At 36.3% G+C, this 18,501-nt stretch overlaps 2 long non-coding RNA genes across 6 annotated transcripts in view; both read left to right on the top strand.

The window, feature by feature from the left end:
* Positions 1–11,942, top strand: part of LOC109496051 — a 24,321-nt gene extending 12,379 nt beyond the window's left edge. For 4 of the 5 annotated variants that reach the window (XR_006592337.1, XR_006592335.1, XR_006592334.1 and 1 more), the window contains 4 exons: positions 1–4; positions 3,051–3,167; positions 9,800–9,905; positions 11,711–11,942. The exon at positions 1–4 is cut by the window's left edge and continues 125 nt beyond it. This is a non-coding gene — a long non-coding RNA (uncharacterized LOC109496051). Of the gene's footprint in view, positions 5–3,050; positions 3,168–5,883; positions 5,997–9,799; positions 9,906–11,710 lie in introns of all 5 variants that reach the window. The other variant, XR_006592336.1, reaches the window with a different exon arrangement.
* Positions 11,943–18,218: 6,276 nt separating this feature from the next.
* The window catches only part of LOC102899780, a 42,765-nt gene continuing 42,482 nt past the window's right edge, over positions 18,219–18,501 (top strand). The window contains exon 1 of the long non-coding RNA XR_002739427.2: positions 18,219–18,306. This is a non-coding gene — a long non-coding RNA (uncharacterized LOC102899780). The remainder of the gene's footprint in view (positions 18,307–18,501) is intronic.

The following is an 18,501-nucleotide window of genomic DNA, read 5'->3' as shown; positions in this document are numbered from 1 at the left end:
AGTGGTAAGTAATACTGAATTAATGATCCCGGATTAAAATGAAAAGTTCCAAAACCCAGGGAGGGTTTTTTGTTTTTTGTTTTTTTTTTCCTATAATAAGGTAACTTAGCCTGGTATATGGAAGAAGAGTCACTTTGATTACAAAAGTAAGAAAAGTTCCCACTTTATGGTGTTGTAAAGGATTTTCTAAGCTATATTTTTATAATTGTTTTATTTCTGTTTGACCTGTAGCCCTACAACAGATCTCAGCCTACAGAAACACTTGCTAGGACTATTACACACTAGCTGAATGCACTTCAAATGAGTTGTATACAATCTGTAGTTCAGAATTTTGGCCAGTTGCCGAATGAACTCTGCAACGTATCACCTCAACATTTCTCTATACAAAGTAGATCCTGCCTTTTTATTTTATCTTAATAGAGCCAGAAGTAACTTTCAAAAATGTAACAACATTATTGCTATGTGAAAAAAAATTATGAAAACTACCCTCAAGAATCCATCACAGGTCAAAGCAGTACGACACATTTTGTTACAATACTCCCACATAATTTTATAGGAAACTGCCTATCAATTTCTTCTCAATAAGCTACACATTAATCAGAAACTGAATCAAGTACATAATAAGTCTTCTATGCAATCAAATTTACATTTCATTCCAAAAGCAACCATAGCAAACCTATCTAGATTGACACAGCTGAATAACATATTACCTGATTTTTAAAATTTGCAGCTATTGACTATGACCATGGCAATGTTCACCAGTATATTTTGATGGAATCACTTTAGTTTGTACAGTTAAAAAGTTATTTAGATTAGTATATACAGTGACACTGAATATGATGCTAAGTAATTTCATTGCCCTCAATGTCAGACAAGATCTTTCTTAGATCAATGTGACCCATGTAGGAAATTTATACTAAAGTTTTAGAAGTCCCAGTAAAAAGACCACAAAGACAACCATTTAGCTTAAACCACCTAGTTCATTTCAAAATGACTGCGTAACAAGTAAACTCACTATAAAAGCTGCTTCACCATTTAAGCTGGTTTCTTTTCAGTCTTTACCAATTTCTGTTGTCGACTGCCAAGCATTCTATTCCTTAAAAATCACCAAAGTCCTCAAGAAATCCCAAATAGAAAACCTAATATAATTTTAATGCTAAATTCAGAACAATACATACCTGCTGGTCTGCTTAGAATATGTGTACACATTTTTTGGTATTCTCACTAATTCACAAGATCAGTGACTTTGATCATGTAAATCCCTTTTTCGGAACTAATGGACAATATGCAGAAAAAGAACTTTTATTGCTCGTTCTGCCTTGCTTTCGTCCTGCAGTCACTGCTGCCTAAACTCAGCTCTGCTAAATGACCAAACCCACCTACAAGGAGCCTGGCTAATGAAAGGGGGTGCTTTCTGAACAATAGAAGAATTCCTTTGCATTCAGCAAGCAGAGTTCCCATTAGAACCCAAAATCAGAGAGGCCAGTTTTACCTCTTTCTTTTTTTTTTTTTTTAATTGAGATTGTCCCAGCCCTCCTCTACGGTCCAGTGAGACAGTGCTTGTGAAATGATTAAAAAGAACGTGATCTGATCAAGAGGACAGAATAATGGGAAAGGAATGCTAGGTTAGCCACTCTGCTAAGTGCTGGGAAAGAAGACCAATGCGCCCCTTAGTCTATTGTTTTTATTCTCCTCTGCTCTTCAGCCACCTCATAGGACTTTGAGTCTTTATTTACTCCATTTTAAACGGGTTAAAAGTTGTCCACTTACAAGAGAATTTGGTAACAAGTTACAAATCCTAAAAAAAAAAAAAAAAGAAAAAAAAAGAAAAGAAAAAGAAAAAGAAAAGAAAGAAAGAAAGAAAGAAAAATCCTTGAATTATATCAAGTTTCCAAAAGGTCATCACTGTCTCTGCTGTGGCCTTTTCCCCATTCCAAATCCTCTATCAATATGTCATAGTGAGTTAGGCAAAGACAAAAGAGAGGCGCAGTGTGAAAACGGCACATATATCTAATCCTGACAAAGCAATGAATAGACCTTCACAAGTATAATTATACTTGTTTATTTGTTGCCACGTACAGAGAACTGATGAAAAAAAATCCATCAAAGTGGTATTATGCAGACACCAAGAGCTTCTTTTCTTTGGTTGCTAAAGCCACATTGAGGCTTAAATTCCTTATTGTTAAATTCAGAAGGAAGAAAAAAAAAGATTTTTGGCTGGACTTTTTTTTTTTTTTTTTGCATCAGTTGCTGACAGATCTTTTGTGTACCAGGGTGTATTAGCTCACACCGCTACCTCATTTTTGCCCATGTTGGAATTCATAATTACAAACTACTGTACAGAAGCTTTTAAAAGGGCGTGGTGTCCTGACCAGGAGAAGAAGGTAGTGAAATTGCCCTTTTCTCTTAGTCTGTCTTTTGATATACATCAAAACACAGGTAAAGTACCTGTGTGGCAGCACCATTTACGTCAGAATACATCTTTGATCTCAGCCTTTTCCCTTGGCGCTGGTGGTTTTCTTTAGGCAGCTTTCTCTGCAATTTGCTTATTTTAGTATATGTTTAGTATTTCATTCAACATTACATAACTTGTTTCCCATTGCAGTATTAAAAACGTTAGCAAGAAGGAAGGCAAATACGACGATGTCAAAGGATTGAAATATTAAGTATAAAGACTTCAAATCCAACTACTAAGGAGCCATTATGTTTCAATAGACACTAAATCAAATAACTTAACAAAAGCACATTTTTTTGAGGTGTGTGGGGGGGAGCCGAACGAGCCTTTTTTTTTTTTCTTGCAGGATAGAAATATATCAAAGTAAAAGCAATCTGCATAGTTAATGTTTGTGAGCTTTACAATTTAAAACAGAAAAGCTGTAATTTTTCTTTGCTGGCAATCTGGAAACACTCTGGAGTTAATTACAGCTGATTCGGAGTGAACCACACAAACAAAGACCAGTCTATGTCCAGACAATTATACTGCATTAACCAGCTTAGAGCTTCCTGCTGATGTTTCAGGGCTCTTCTGTTACACCCTTCTACCTTCCCAGCACGAGAGAAAATGCTTCTGCAAGAAGGAATTAATGAAGAGAACTGCAAAAGAATGTGTGACGACCTCTTCTGACACGGCAAAAACTTTCCACCCATGTCACGACAAAGGGGAGAAGGTAATTAAGTTTGAATAGAAGGATGTAACCAAATGTATTAAGCATTTAAAACAAGCAAATTTTTAAGGAGGGAGAGTTTACAAAAACAAACCTGAGTGTGTGAGTCAACTAAGTCATTTCCCCTTATTTTCCTCATTAAAGTCTAAATTAGCTGTTCAATGCAGATTTATTTCCTACTCTACAAGCAGGACCCTTGTGATTGACACTTACGGTTCTTCTGCCTCCCATGCTAGCTCTTCCTCTCCTCTACTCCCCCCTCATTTTCTCTCATTCCCTCTCACATCTCTAAACTTACATGGACTTTATATGACAATTACCTATCATTAAGCATATGTGTTGGAGAACTAAAAAGAAAAGGTACAGTTTGCCTATGAGTCCAACAGTTCTTAATTTGTTTAGTTGTGAGAAATAGGAATTTTACTTAGTGTTCTTCACAACTTTAATCAAACTCCAGCTACTTTCCTTAGAGAGAAATCAATAATCTCTCCTTAACCAAATTACACTATTATATGACTCATTTTATTTGTTTGCTTCGGGAAAATTTCATAATCAGTGAGCAAGATGGACTCAATACTTTAGCTATCCTCTGTAAACAAACTTTGGTACTTCCAACCAATCTCGTTGATTTCTAATTTTCTTAGTCTTTCTAATTGAAAAGGAATAGTTTGCATTGGTGTGAGACAAGGACATGAACTGTAATTATGTTCAGTGCCTCTTTCTGATTCTTTCTTTGATACTGTTTTGCTAGTATTCCAGCTGACATTGGGGCTTTGTAGTGATTGCTTCATTAAAGGGTAAGGATGTCCTAATCAGCTAAAGCGTTACTAGAAAGCTGTTGTTTGCCAATAGTATGACAATATACTAGCTTTTCCCCCCTTTCTTTATAGAAGAAAAAGGTACATCTGAGTGCCAGTTACCCAGCAATACTTAAGTATTATTCATCTTCCCTTTTTCTCAAATATGCAAAGTAGGATTAGAGTTAAATGACTATATGATACTTTTCATTTTTGTTCCCTAAATGAATGTTAATCTACAAATCAAGCATGTGTTGTCTTAGTATACATATAAATATAATTTCTGAAAATATTAAACAGTTATGTAAATTACACTCAATTTTGTAAAGCATCTCAATAATAGACAGAATCACTTTCCCTTCTCATACTCCTCTCCCTCGATCCCTACTATATCTGAAAGTTCAAGTAAATACCACTTCTAAATATAAAGCTTAAACAGGGAGTCCTTTTAGTTTTCCTTGGAAAAACATAGACTGTGTCAATCATTTTTAGAAAATTATAAATCATTTTGCCATGTTTTTTGTTTATATTTCTAGTCTTTAAAATGTAATTGACTAATCTCTCTGGCTTACACATAATCTAAGATTATTTACTTGATAATGATTTTAAATTGTCACATAGTAGCATTTAAAAAACTTACCATAATTTGTTTTATAAAGGTATATATAACCATTGAATATTTGGCTTCAAAAAGAGATTTACCAGACTAGTGAAAAACATTCCACACATATATTTATCTCATGTACAATATGAAGATAGTATATTCTAACATGTACATGTATTTTCTCCTTCTTTCTCTATTATATAAAATGCATTATTGAACTACTGATACTTAAGTACTTAAAAGAAAAACAATTGTATAATTATCTGTATTTCATGATTCCCAAGAATATGATCTCATAACAAAAGTAACAGCAAGTGTAATAAAGTGAGTACATTCTTACTTTAAAAAAAATGTCATTCTTTGCAGGCTAAACCTACCATAATTATCTTTATAAAGCTAATTACAGGTCAGGTATTCCAGCAAACATTCTTATTCTCTGAGCAATGATTTCAATGATTTTAAAATAGTTTTAATGAATAAAGTTATATGCATAAATTTTAAAATCACTACCAAGTACCTCTTATTATACAATACTCCTAGAGTCTACAAAATACAAGTCTCTTTTTATACCGCTTTGTAAATACTTTAAGTCACTTTATATTATAAACCACATAGGACTAACATACTAGAGAACATAAGTGGAATGCCAAGTTTTCTTCTGGATGAAATATTGGCAAATTTATGTTTGATCCTTAAGATTAGTTGGTTATTTTATTTCTATTATGAAGAGCCCTTTGTTTGTTTGTGTGTGTGTGTGTGCGTGTGTGCATGCGTGTGTGTGTGTGTGTGTGTGTGTGTGTGTGTGTTTGGCCTGAAAGTTAATTTGACTGCTGTCCATAAGTGAAGTGAGCAATTCAGTAATTAACTTTTGTGTTTTAAATGTATGAACTTTAATTAGATTTCATTATAAACAAACAAACGTCAACCATAATTATAAGCTCCTTGGTTTACCCACATATTATCCCTTTTCAAACAAACTTGATGTCAGACAAATTAAAATCAAGCAGCCAGCAATTTTGAGTTGAATTTTACATGATCTGCTGGTAACCTGATTACTTTAACTTCAATATCATTACAGGAAAAGTATTTCAGGAAAAATAATGACAAGAATTCCAACAGGAGACAAGCTTAATTGTATTGATTCAAAAGATGCATGTTCATAGGAACCATGTTGAAGGAATAATGTTATCTCAAATCTACAGTTTCTATTAAAATGAAATTGTCCAGCATGAAAGAGGCAATTAAGATTAGTGTCTGCAGAACTAGAGATACTAAACTAACTAAATAATTATCTGGGCCCAATTATCTTATACTTTAGGTAGCAAAATACCAGTGTGGAGCAACTATAAGGCATGAGGTTTGCAGGTTTATTTACTGACTGGTGTATCTATTAGGACCAAGAACAAGTGGAGCTGTCAGGACATAATGAAGGTAAATGATTAGTTAGCACCAAGCCTGAACTCTTCTTCAATGCAATAAGAGTTAATTAAAGTTTACCACCAAACATCAACCAAAGCAGGATGTTGATCAGGTTTCAGCATTAAGTGCAAACAGACAATAGTTGGCAGCAATTAGTGCAGCTATCAAATGACATGCAATGATAATTATACATTTAAAACAGCTAAAGAGCTGGGGGAAAAACTAATCAGCTTCTTTGACGACAAATACTCAAAGGGCAGGAAACAGGTATCAGATTATTTCACTTTAACACTGTAAATCAATCGAATTAAACAAGAAAAGGTTGTATGGGTGCATTATCTGAAAGAGAACAGTTCACTGGATTCAAAATGAAATAAATCTGCTAGTATTGGTCTATCAAAGATAAGAACTTTTGTAGCCAAAGAAAATAAGTTACTTTTCAATTAAAGTTTCGGAATGAAGTCTGTGTAAAGGAAGTTTAGCTTCTTAGTCTTGGGTAAATTCAACAACGCAACAAGTATTTCACCATAATTACTGTTACTTAAATGAAGCATTAACTTCGACTTTAAAATACTATTCAAAAGTACACTGTGCCTGAATCTTATCTTTGTGTACCCAAATATTATCTCCCCCAAAAGCTTTCAGACGTTAAGATCAATTTTTTTTCAGTGCAGCCAAATTTAAAACGAAAGTCATATATACATATTTAGTGTATGTTATTGCAAGTCTTTCCTTGATGTCCTTCAAATCCAGGGCTTCAATCTTGCTGAAATCAATGAACCTGAATGAAACACATCCCTTAAAATAACGGTTATGTCACCTCACTCTTTTCCATAGTTCCCGGCCTGCATCCTAGAGCATAAGTCTAGAAATACACCCGTACTCATGACCCCACCTCTCCAGCTTCCCAACTAATTCTGTTATGCTAAGGATTTGTACACAGTGCTGGCTAATCCCAATATTTCCCTGGAGCTAAATCTAAGCCATGGCTGACTCCCAGCACAAAAATGTCTCTCTCCAAAAGCCCTTTAGCCCCCTTCAGCACTCATACACTCATTGGTCCTGACATTTTCACTTCAGCCATGACAAATGAGCTGATGACTCTGATGTGATTGCATGGGAGGATGGCTTTATCTAAAGATATATCATTAACTCTCATCACCATCTCCTAATATGGCTCTTCTGGGTTAATGTGTTGTGAAAATTTGAGGAAATTTTTGTGTAAATATATGCGCTTTAAGTAGTAAGAGACCAACTTCATCAAAAGGAGAAAAGAGTAGCCAAAGTGGACAGGATCAGGGGAGGGGGAAAAAAAAGACTAGCATTAACTAAATGTCGCTCTGGGGATTTAAGTAACTCTACTCAACCTCTGCCCCAGTGCAAACCAGCCAGCTGACCGTCTCTTAAAGGTCCCTTCTCTTCAACATGGGTGGCTGGAGCACAGCATCACTTGTAAGTTGGCACAAATAAAGCTTCTCAGATAAACATGGCTAATCAATCTGCAAGCCCAGGTCTTTATTTTTCTCCCAGTGTAGTACGTATTTTATTCTTGAACCTTTAATTTCCCATGTTATGAAATCTCTCTAAATTCATTTTAATGGGGAAAGGGATTGTCAAAGCCCATTTCACTCCAAGATCATTGTATTCTTCAATTAGAAGGAAGCAGTATTTTTCCACCTACTATTAAATGTGAAACTTTTCAAGTTGCAAAGGAGAGGGGAAAAGGAAGCCTTTCCATTTAGCATAAATATCACAACCTTTAGGTTAAGTTAGAACCCAAGTTCCAGTTATGTAGTTCTTGTTATGTATACTATGGAGTTTACAGAGTAGATACTTGTTATAACCTCTTCTCTCATTTCATCTGAGAACACACAGCCAATCAGAGTCAACTGTAGCATAACAGACCTCAGGAAAGGAGGTCAGGCTTTGAGGTAAAGTGCTATTCACTCTTGGACCATGCAAGGAGCTCTTTATTCCTGTTCTTATTGGCATCAGTCCCCCTTACTAGAGCAAGAACAAAGCCAAGTGCTCGTGTGAGGTTTATGAATAAATCAGAGGTGAGCCACTGTAAGTGCTGCCCATGATTTCCTTGTTGACAGTGAGCACTTAAACAGGCTTCTATGACCAGGGACTTCTGGCAAACCATAATGATTCCTAATCTGCACCCTGCTTCATTTCAAGAACTAAATGACCCACCCCATTTTTCCTGCAAGTTTTCACCTTTCAAGCAATTCTTGTCCTATCTGAAGCAGCTTAACTTTAAAATCCCAGAGCAGTCAGCTTGTGCTGTGGTCATCACAGAAATTGTACCAGCTGAAAAGCCTTCCTTTGCTTGGAAAAATTCCACAAATGAAAATATCTCCAACATAACAGAAATTATTCTCACATTAATATTATAGACTCTTTACATATGGCAGCAGCTAATTCCACTAAGGTGAAAAATACGAAATGATCTGCAGAAGGGCACATACACATTAGATCTGATCAGCGAGGCTCTGTAACTATGTGACGTTTCCCAGGAATTTCTCTGAGCTTCAGTTTCCTCATGGGTTAAACAAGATGATTATGCTACATCCCTTCTGACTGCAACAATCTATGGCTCTGCTAGAAAAACCCATTCAGATTGCACTGAAGACAGTGTTCCCTATGGAGTTTTCCAAGACAAACCCAGATGTTTTCAAGGTTGTTTATTTCTTTTCAAGAAGATCTCAAGAAGAGAGGCAGATTCCAGTAGAATAGTAAACTGAAGCTTTCTGTGTACATTTTTAATGAACTATTATTCATTTTTTCATTCATTCAACAGACATTTTATTAAGCACCAAGGATTTGCCAATAATGTCCCCCACAATATGGGGGGTATGGTTGCTGCCCTCATGGAGGCTGAAATTTATTTGGAGGAAACACTTAAATAAGCATCATGAAAAATGCTGAGATGCTAACTGTTTTTCTTTCAGTGAAATGTATCATTTCCTTATCAGTACTCAATAAAGGCTTAGCTTTATATTAATGTATTTCTTATCAAGTCCAGGGCCAGTTATAAATGACCAGAATACAGGCAAGGCACACATTTTGTTTTTAAGAAAAATTTTAACAAAGATTTTGAGCCACACACATTAAGCAAAAAGCAAACTCAAAGCTGAAAACTTATGATCCAAGTACACTTACATTTCCCATAACAATACAAATAATAATTTTAAATGTATCTTATATGTATCACAATGGGAAATTATTATGAATTTTAAAAAGAAAGTCCATAATATAAATAGATTTTTGTTTTTAGATAGTCCAAAAATTGTATTATAAATTTATTAACCCTTGTCATGAATCTTATCATCTTTGAACCTGGGTACTCCTCTAATGAATAATGCATTATTACAAAAAGATAAAGGATTGTGATGTCCTCCAACAACAGATAAGCCTGCAGTCTCATAAGTTGGCTATAAAATCCCTCAAGAAAATTGAAAGGTTTAAGGTTTGTACAGTATTACTGGATTATTAGTAATTGGATCTCTTCTCTAAGTGGGTATGAATCTTGATCAACAGGGTGCCAATGTCATAGTATCTATACTCCTTTCGTTGTGTATCAAAATATCAAAATACCAAAAACATGGAAAGGTATTTCTATGGCATCTAATCCAGTTTTTGGAAATCCTCTAATTCAAAGGCTTTCAAACAGGCTGGGTCAACAAGACTGAAATAAACACTGTGGTATCGTCTATTATTGCATATAATGGACAGTCTGGAATCTTGAGTTCATGTAGATAGACTAAGGTCTGAATATTTAAAAACGATTCCTGTTCTAATTTGCTTCTTAGAAAAAGACCCAGAAATGCATTAAACGTCTAAAAGCCCTCCAAACCAAAACAACCCATGATGATGGAGTGGTAGAGGTGTAGGACGGTCCTCCTAGATGTCATCTAGGTATGTGTCGATAAGAATATACCTTTTATGCATACCCGTTTCCCAGTTTCTACTTGCATCTGTTGTAAGAGAGAGGGCAGCTGTACTCACAAGACCTATGTAGACTTGCTTTATCAAATCCTGTTCAGTTGAGTATTACATCAAAACCAGCTATTGAAAATAAAGAAAAAGGGAACATAGGGTATCAGGCCCTGTCACATTTACTTATTTTGATGTTCACAACACTTTAATGTTATGTAATCTCTACAACAACTCTGAGATACAAATGAGGACATTGAGACTTAGAAAGGTTAAATCATTTGGATAAGACGATCCATTATAAGAATTTAATTCAGGTGTCTCGTAGCTCTAACACAATTCCTAATGGTCATTGAGTGGTCAAAAACGGAGTGGATTTTCAAACATCTAAAGCCTAAGTCAAAATAAACTCATTTAAAGAGGAATCCAAAGTAAACAGAATCAAAAGAATGTCTGTTTTTTACTGTCATTCTCTCTGCACTATGCTGTCTTTAAAATATCACAGCCCTGTCTTCATTTACTTTCCCTACACAGAATAGAAATCTTATTCTTCAAAACACCATGTTCATGATTATTAAGCATACATTTTAAGTCACTGAGGTCATCAGTACTCTTATGAATCATAAACTCATCTGGACCATTCAAGTCTGACCTCCTAATTAACCCAAGAATATGTTTACAGTCACAGTGATAAGATATCATCCAGAGTGTACTTGTACTTGTATTTGTCTGTACCGCACATTTTCCTTTTCTTCTCTATTTCCAAGACCCATTCAGTCACATAACAAACCCTTTTCCAAGCAGCCAATATAGCTGTGTGACCATTGGTCCTAGAGTTGGGATATCTGAATTCTTGTCCTGACATTTTCCTACTTTGCTTGGTAATTCAACGATCATTTCTCCTGAATTCAATATCCCATATTTTAAAATGAGCTGGCTGAACTGAATAACTCTAGGGTATTCTCAGGCTTTAGCATCTTGATAGTTTCCAGTTGCCTTACAAAACCTACCTGTTATTTTCTGTTGTGGTCATGTTGGCCAGCTCTTAGAAAATGAAAGGAATTTAGTCTACAGAGAGAAAATTTCACAGGCTACCCTTAGGAATACATCTACATCTAAAAAGGAAAGAGAGACAGCGACATGGAAAGAGGGTGGTTGGGTGTGTACGTGTCTTTATACACACTCCTAGTTTGTATATACTAAACCAAAGATATGACTCGTTCTCAATTAAGCAGTAGGCTCATAAAATTTTAAGTATTACTTGCACTATTCCTAACTGTATGGGAAAAAGTACTAAGAACTGTATTTTAGAGAATCCGCATTAAGAAAGCCTTTCAGGTTTAATGAAGGTACTTTGGGAAAAGATTGGGCTTCTTCAATTTACTCTTTCAAGCATGCGAATTTTAAGATTCTCCATAAACTTCCTTCTTACCAAGTTTTGTTTTGTTTTGTTTTGTTTTGTTTTGTTTTGTTTTGTTCTTAACAGTACAACCAGGTGGCACACACCAGCTCACATGGTTTTGTATTTTAACCATTGTTAAAGCTATGGATTTCCTTTCTTCTTTACAGTGAAGGAAAAGAATTTTATGGACAGTTATAAAATGCATATTTTAACCGAAAAGTCAATTTTCCCTGGTTAAAATGATTTAGGACTGAGTAAATACTTGCAGAATGCTTTCTGTTTTTATAGCTAGAACACAATAGAACCTATAAACTCTGTCGTCAGAGGTATGTGTTATAGCGCGTACCATTCAGAAATTATCAACTGTGCACTGTTGTATCCCCAGGACAAGCAAACATGAAGAATGATCAGTCACCTAAATACACGATGCTGGTGTGTGAACTCCTGACCTGAATGACTAAAACACCTACTCGGGACTTGTCTTGGACCATCAGGGCATTATGACATATTAACCAAGTCAAGCTGCCCAATTCTTAAATGTTGTTTGTTTATTTTTTCAATCTCCAGAATGCTAAAGTGGCTAATTATATCAGAGATAAGTTGCTTGCCAAATAGGACTTCAGTGTCAGCCGTTTTTAAGTTGTGTGCATACATTCAAAAATAGCTCAAAATGGCAAATATTTTATTTCACTCACAAACCTTTAAGAGAGTAGGGGAGTGGAGAGCAGCCATTCCTGGACTGAGGATTGTATGTCAAACGTGAAACCATATCAAACTTTCAAGGCAACTTGTGAACCTCTGAAACTAGGGAATTAACAGAACATCAAATCCAGCAAGATCACAGGGGCACAATCCTTATGCAAGAAAATAATGCCATTGAGCCCTCATTAAAAGACCATTTCGTCCTTAGCCATCAAAGACTGTGAGTGCACTAAGATCTTGGTTATATCATCAGGGATAACGAAAACAAGTGCCAAGAGAAATTGTGCACTTTTAGTTCTCACATGTGTCCATCTGTTCACATATAAACATATATTCTGCTTTCTGTCTGATTCCTAAAATCTTGATATCAGAATACCCTGGGCTTTTGCCCATTTCCTAAGAATGCAGACATCACATAAGCTACTATTAACCCATGTGTGATCCACTTCCATGGTGGCTGGAAAGCTGCCAGTTACAACACATGGTGCTTGGTTAACAATGTCTTAAAATATAAATGAATTTATTTTTTAAATTAACACATTTTTCTTATGGAAATACCTTAATAAGCCCTTCTGCATGTAAAATAGCCTCCATGTGGATTTTTTTTTGTTCTTTTAAGACTTTTTGCAAGCATATCATAAAGTCAACCATAAAAGTTTCTGAAACAATCCAGAATTTCTTGACAAATTTTTAAAAGGACTCTAGTAAAGAATTTTGGTGACTTTATATAACAAAGATCAAACACTTTTCCTTTACAATATTCTGCACTCAAGAGGCAACGCTTATCCTTTAATTTACGTGAAAACACTTCTGATTTCCCAAGTTTCCATGTAACCATCTTAATAGTACCTCAGCAACTGAACTGCTAAAGTGTGATGAGGCCGACAGACCTTCTACACTCTGGGAAGAAAACAAGTTAGGTTAACCTCTGGTGGAATCTTTCAGTCCTGCTCTGGGGCAGCTTTCCATGGCTCATCTGTGGTGACCCCCAAACCGGAAAGAGCATGTTTAAAATGTATACCTATAAATAATTATCCCCACTGAATTTGTTTTACATATGTACAAAAGAATCCATTCCCACCTTTGAAGGTGTCTCAACACTTACAGTATTTTAACTGCCCTAATTATGGTTGAAGAAACATCATTAAGAGGGAGCCCTGACCATGTTGTCAACTGATAACCAGTTACAACTCTAACTAGTGACAAGAGAAAACCTTACTGCAAACGTCTCCGAGAACCAACATACAATACTTAGACACTTTATAAAGGACTTAGCTCAAAATGAAATGCACCATATACCTACAAGGCAACAGGAAGATGAATGAAATCCTCAGAAAATAACTCTGTATCCTGGTTGACGAACCCCTCCCAACCACAAGAGCTGACGGGCCACTTAAAACACTTAACATTGCCACAAGTGAGGACACACAGCTCTTTCCCAAACGAAGCATTCTACCTATTGAGAGCTATTTATAGCCTACGGGGGTGGTGGAGGAACACCATATAGTCCATCAACATAAATTAAATATCCACACCACTCTCGTGGCCACCTCTGAAGTAACTGTTTTCGACAGCAAAGTGCTGGGAATTCGTGACGCCCAATAGTCAATATTTGGCGAGGCTCGCATGTTTCTGAAAACTCTGCTACATACAAACCCCTGTTTATCATCCTCTAGCTGCACAATTGTCATACATAGTACTTCCCAGTGACGATGAGAACACAGGGCACCTTATAAGTTGCTGAAATCTGAGCCCCTGCTTGTTTTCTCAAGTCCTGGACAAACATAACTTTAGAGAGAGCAGAGCATAGGCAGAAAGAAAGAGGGGCCAGCATTTTCATCTTCTTTCATCTCAGTCATTCAGTCAGCCATTCAGAACCCTATTCAACAGAGCTTTTCATTATGCAAAAAAATGCTAATCCTTTTCCGATGCTTTCACACTTGTATAAACCCCCATTCCTTCAACTGAAAAGCAATTATATCAGTTTACCTTTCTGTCAAAAACAGGATTAATATTCCAATAACAGAATCTCCTTTCTTTTCCTATCTTTTTGCTTTAGGAAACTAGAGATTATGAGTAGAGGCATTCTTAGGACAAGAATACGTTATTTTAAATATGACTGTGTTAACCAATGAATGGAGAAAAGGAGAATGATCGGAAGAAGAAAAAGTCCCCCAGCATACTGCAGAAACTCTTTTCTGTGACAGAACTGACCTTCCCTTTGCAGATGCCCAAAGAGACGGAGACTCACTCTGGTCTATTAATCAGAAACAAATTATGAAAGAATGTAGCTGGACTGGTTGACACTATCCTGTCTTGGGAGACTCAGTAACAGCCTGGTAACAATGTCCTCTTCATGGGTAATGAACAGCCATGACAAATGGGGCAGAGAAACTATTTATTTGCATATGCAAATTCTCACACAAGGGAAACATGTACAAACAAGTGTCATTGTAAGGTGGATTAGGCAAACAACGCTTTCTTTTTAGGACATTCTGCAGCCCAGAACATTAGTCAGCACAATTAAACCAGTCTCCATGGAGACTAATGAAATTTCACCATGGTATGAGTTAAATTAGATAGCTAGTTATGTGTTTCCACAATCCAACTTGAAATCCATTATTGTTTCAGAACAATACAGCAATTGTGCCTAGCTGATCTTTGCCAGCTCAACAAGCTCCTAAGTTGACAATTTGCATATGTTAATATAATTAAGCACTAATTACATGAAACTTGTACATATTCACATGCACTTTCCCTGGGCGCTTTTCAGTTTGAACCTTGGCCAAGTCTTTAACCCTTAGAATGGTCTGAGAGGATAGAAACTCTGCCTGTGGGTACAGCCCCTAGGCAGACACAGAAAGGCTCCTCATTTATAAACACAAAGCTTAACCTGGCTTCTCATATTTCTAGCAACAATGACAGAAAATATTTTGTGAGTGTGGTAGGGACCAGAAATGAGGGAAAAGGGGGAGTGGATTAGTCTTTAAAGACTTATAACGAGTATCTTCTCACAGAAAAGCAATAACATCCATTTCAAGAAAATGTTAAGAATTTGCTCTCACTGACATTGTGGAACCTTGGGAGATGAAAATGGTTTGACAACAGCAAAAATGGCAAGTAGAAAAGGAGAAGGGAGCATCAGCACCTAATGAGCTTTACATAAATATATGCAGAGGCAATTAAGCAATGTTAATTACTATGACAGCAGTTAATTGAATATAATTAGATATTTTAAGCCACTGAATAAAGCATAGTTAAGATTAATTTTATTGAGATTAATTGTAAATAAGGATAGATTAACTCTATGTTTTGACAGGCATAAAAAGTAGTTCTGCAAATTAAGCAGGAGCGTGGCCACCAGTCCAAAAATCATATATTATTTTAATGTCACACCTCAGAATCATCCCCTCAATAAACATGACTTTTCAAACCCAAACAGACAGGAATCTTGAAGAAAAACAAACAGCTTGCAGAGATTAAAGAGCCTTTTGTCCTTTTTCATGTGCATTTCTTTTAACAGACTAAATTAAGCGAGTCTGGTGTACGTTTTTTAGGAAGGAACATTTCACACTGAATGGAAAAAATGTTCTATCACATATGAAATTCGTGCAGCTGTGCGGAACTTGGTCCAGATGGTTTTAGACTATAAACCACCACCAAATGATAGACAGTAGGCCTTCCCAAGATTATGTGATAAAGTCACAATCTTTTTTTTTTTTGACCTCCCAAATTTCTGCTTTGTATTATTTCCAATCAAATCTCATATTTTCTTTTACAAATGTGTTTCTCCAAGAGGGTTAAAAGAAACATTGTGCCCACTAAGTACTGGAAATAAATGTACAATGAACTGGAGAAGGCCTCCTTTAACAGTTATCAGCTAAATCATTCAGCCACAAAATGCAATGATAGCTATGACAACAATGTATGCAGATGACAACACTTGATTATTACTCTTACAAACAGTGGTTTCTGGAAATATTTCTTAGGAAAATACTGCTAAGTGAAAATCCCTCCCAAATACTTTCACACCAAGCCAATTCATGCATACTCCTTAAGGAAATTAACACAGTCCTCAAGAATGCTGAACAAATCACTAATAAGAAAGGAACTTCAATTGATTTTGAAATAAATCAATAGGTGATTAACATAATATTTTTAAAGCAGCAGAATGTGTGTGTGTGTTGCATAAACATATATATTATATTTCCAATACCTCTTAGCTACTAATCGAACAAGGGCTTTATGCTATTGAGCATGCCTTTATACTACCACACAACTTCCTTAGGATGCCCTTAGTCTTTATAACGAAAATCCTAAAATGGTCTGTGAAACAAGACTACGACAAGCCATTCTGCAGTGAAAGATTTTAAATCATCCAGCCTCTTCTAATAGACTTGAGACTTATTGAGGTAGAAACCATAAAAAATGAAGAAGGGAAATTTAATCCCTGAAATATTGATTTGCACATTAATATCATATAGGCAGAGGGCAATTTGGCTTCGTGGAAATGACACATTGTCGACCCTTGGTGAAGTCAGAGCCAATCTAACTGCTGAACATGTCTGAATCTCAAGAGTTATTAAGGGCTTCCCTTCTTGCCTTTATGACTTTTCTTCAGCCTACCAATGCAATCTTAAATGTATTATCTTTAAGAAATAATTGTAAAACCTCAGGGGTTTTCCAGTTAATGGAAGGGAGGCCAAACCACATCAGATTCTGAAATGCAACATTAAACCCTTGCAATCAACAAAACCACCCCAATTCTCATCCATCCAGTGGAGGATCTAATATTGTTATTAGAGATAATCAAATTTCATTGTGTAAATTTAGGCTCATGGTCAGAATGAAAGCAGTAAATTCTGCAATATTAAACAGCGATTTTCTCAGCATCCTTTATGCTTTCCTTTGCTGGTGCAGCATCTTTAAAAATAATCCAACTAGCTCAAAATTAATGAACAGATTTGGGCTCATCTTCTAAAAACTGCGAAAGAGTACAATAGAGCTGAACATGGTTCCTACATTTTTAACTTTTAGTGGCAACTTTCACTTCCTAGACCCAGAGCCCAGTCTCCCTGTCTAACCCCACAGTTGGTGCTATTGCTTTGACTTACACAGCTGGTTTACCTGACCTTTCTTTGTTCCTTAGGTACATTTCACTTTTCAGATTTATGGTATTTCCCCCATATTTCATTGGCTCTATCTTCATTGCCATAAAAATGAAAACACTCAAATATGACTTTACTTTTTTTTAATCCAAAAGCAACCAGCTATTGAATAAATACAGTGATGCTCTCGCCTCAGTTTATGCCATAAATATTAAAACCATTAAAAAATAACTATATAAACCTTATGATCCCCACACTGAAGCCAGGTGCAAGAGGTTAAAACAGCTGGCTAGCCATCTTTTATTTTTGTGTGCCTTCCTGCTGATTGAAACCGCAAACGTTGAAAACTATCAAATATTCCCTTAAGGATTTTCTCTTTTTAAGACCAGGAAGGAAAAAAGAAAACCTTCATTTTCTGTAATATGCTCCTCTGTGGAGAAGAAAAACTCTAAAACACAATCAGTCACAGAGGTGGTGAAATAATTCCAAATATCTCCTTTCTGTTGTATTTAAACCATCATTTCCAACAACTTCTATGCACAATTGTTTTTTATTCTTCAGTTAGAAAAGAGAAAAGAGGGGAAAAAAGAAAGAAAGAAAGAAAGTCTGAGCTTGCTCTGTCAGTTTTGCCAGTAAATATAAAGTAAAACAAATGTTGATGGCACCGAGAGTGTTACATACCCGGGCTGTGTTTTTGCATTGCTCTCAATGGAAGCGATCGATGCCCGTGTCACTGTCGCGTCCCAATCGCAGCCAAGTCTCAGCCTTAATCTAAGCAACACCCGAAAAGGCAGCGGCAGCCGCAGCCTCTCCCTGACTCTTCCATCCATCCACCCAACTAAAAATATAATACTACATATGAGCTTTAACCACTCCACGTTTATAGGGATCAAGCCACTGAAAATCCAGGAGAACACAATAAAAAAAAAAAAAAAAAAAAAAAAAAAAAAAAAAAAAAAGAACCCTCCTTCTGTCTCTTGTCTCTCTCTCCTCTCTCTTCCTCTCTCCTCTCTCTCCTCTCTCTCTGTCTCTCCTTTTGCCATCTACATGATCCTTGATTAAACATGGAACAGAGTTATTAAAAAGGGGGGGGGGAAGGACTCAAGGAGAGGAAATGCAACTGTCAGAAATCGGGACCGCCAGATTTCCTGGTGAACCTGCCTCTGTCTGAGTCAGTGTCAATCCACCATCTTCCGCCAGTGAACTTGTCTTTGGGTTTTTGTTTGGTTTGGGGGGGGGGGTGTTGTTGTTGTGTATGTGCTTTTTTTGGAAGGGGGGAGGGGAAAGGCAAGGTGGGGGCTGGAGGTGGGGGGGGGGAGTAGAGAGAACGTGTGTGTGTCTGTGAGTACGTGTTGAGTGTGAGTGT

Source organism: Felis catus, chromosome F2, assembly GCF_018350175.1.
Source record: "Felis catus isolate Fca126 chromosome F2, F.catus_Fca126_mat1.0, whole genome shotgun sequence".
NCBI classification, from domain to species: domain Eukaryota; kingdom Metazoa; phylum Chordata; class Mammalia; order Carnivora; family Felidae; genus Felis; species Felis catus.
This window is presented reverse-complemented; position numbering and strand designations above follow the sequence as displayed.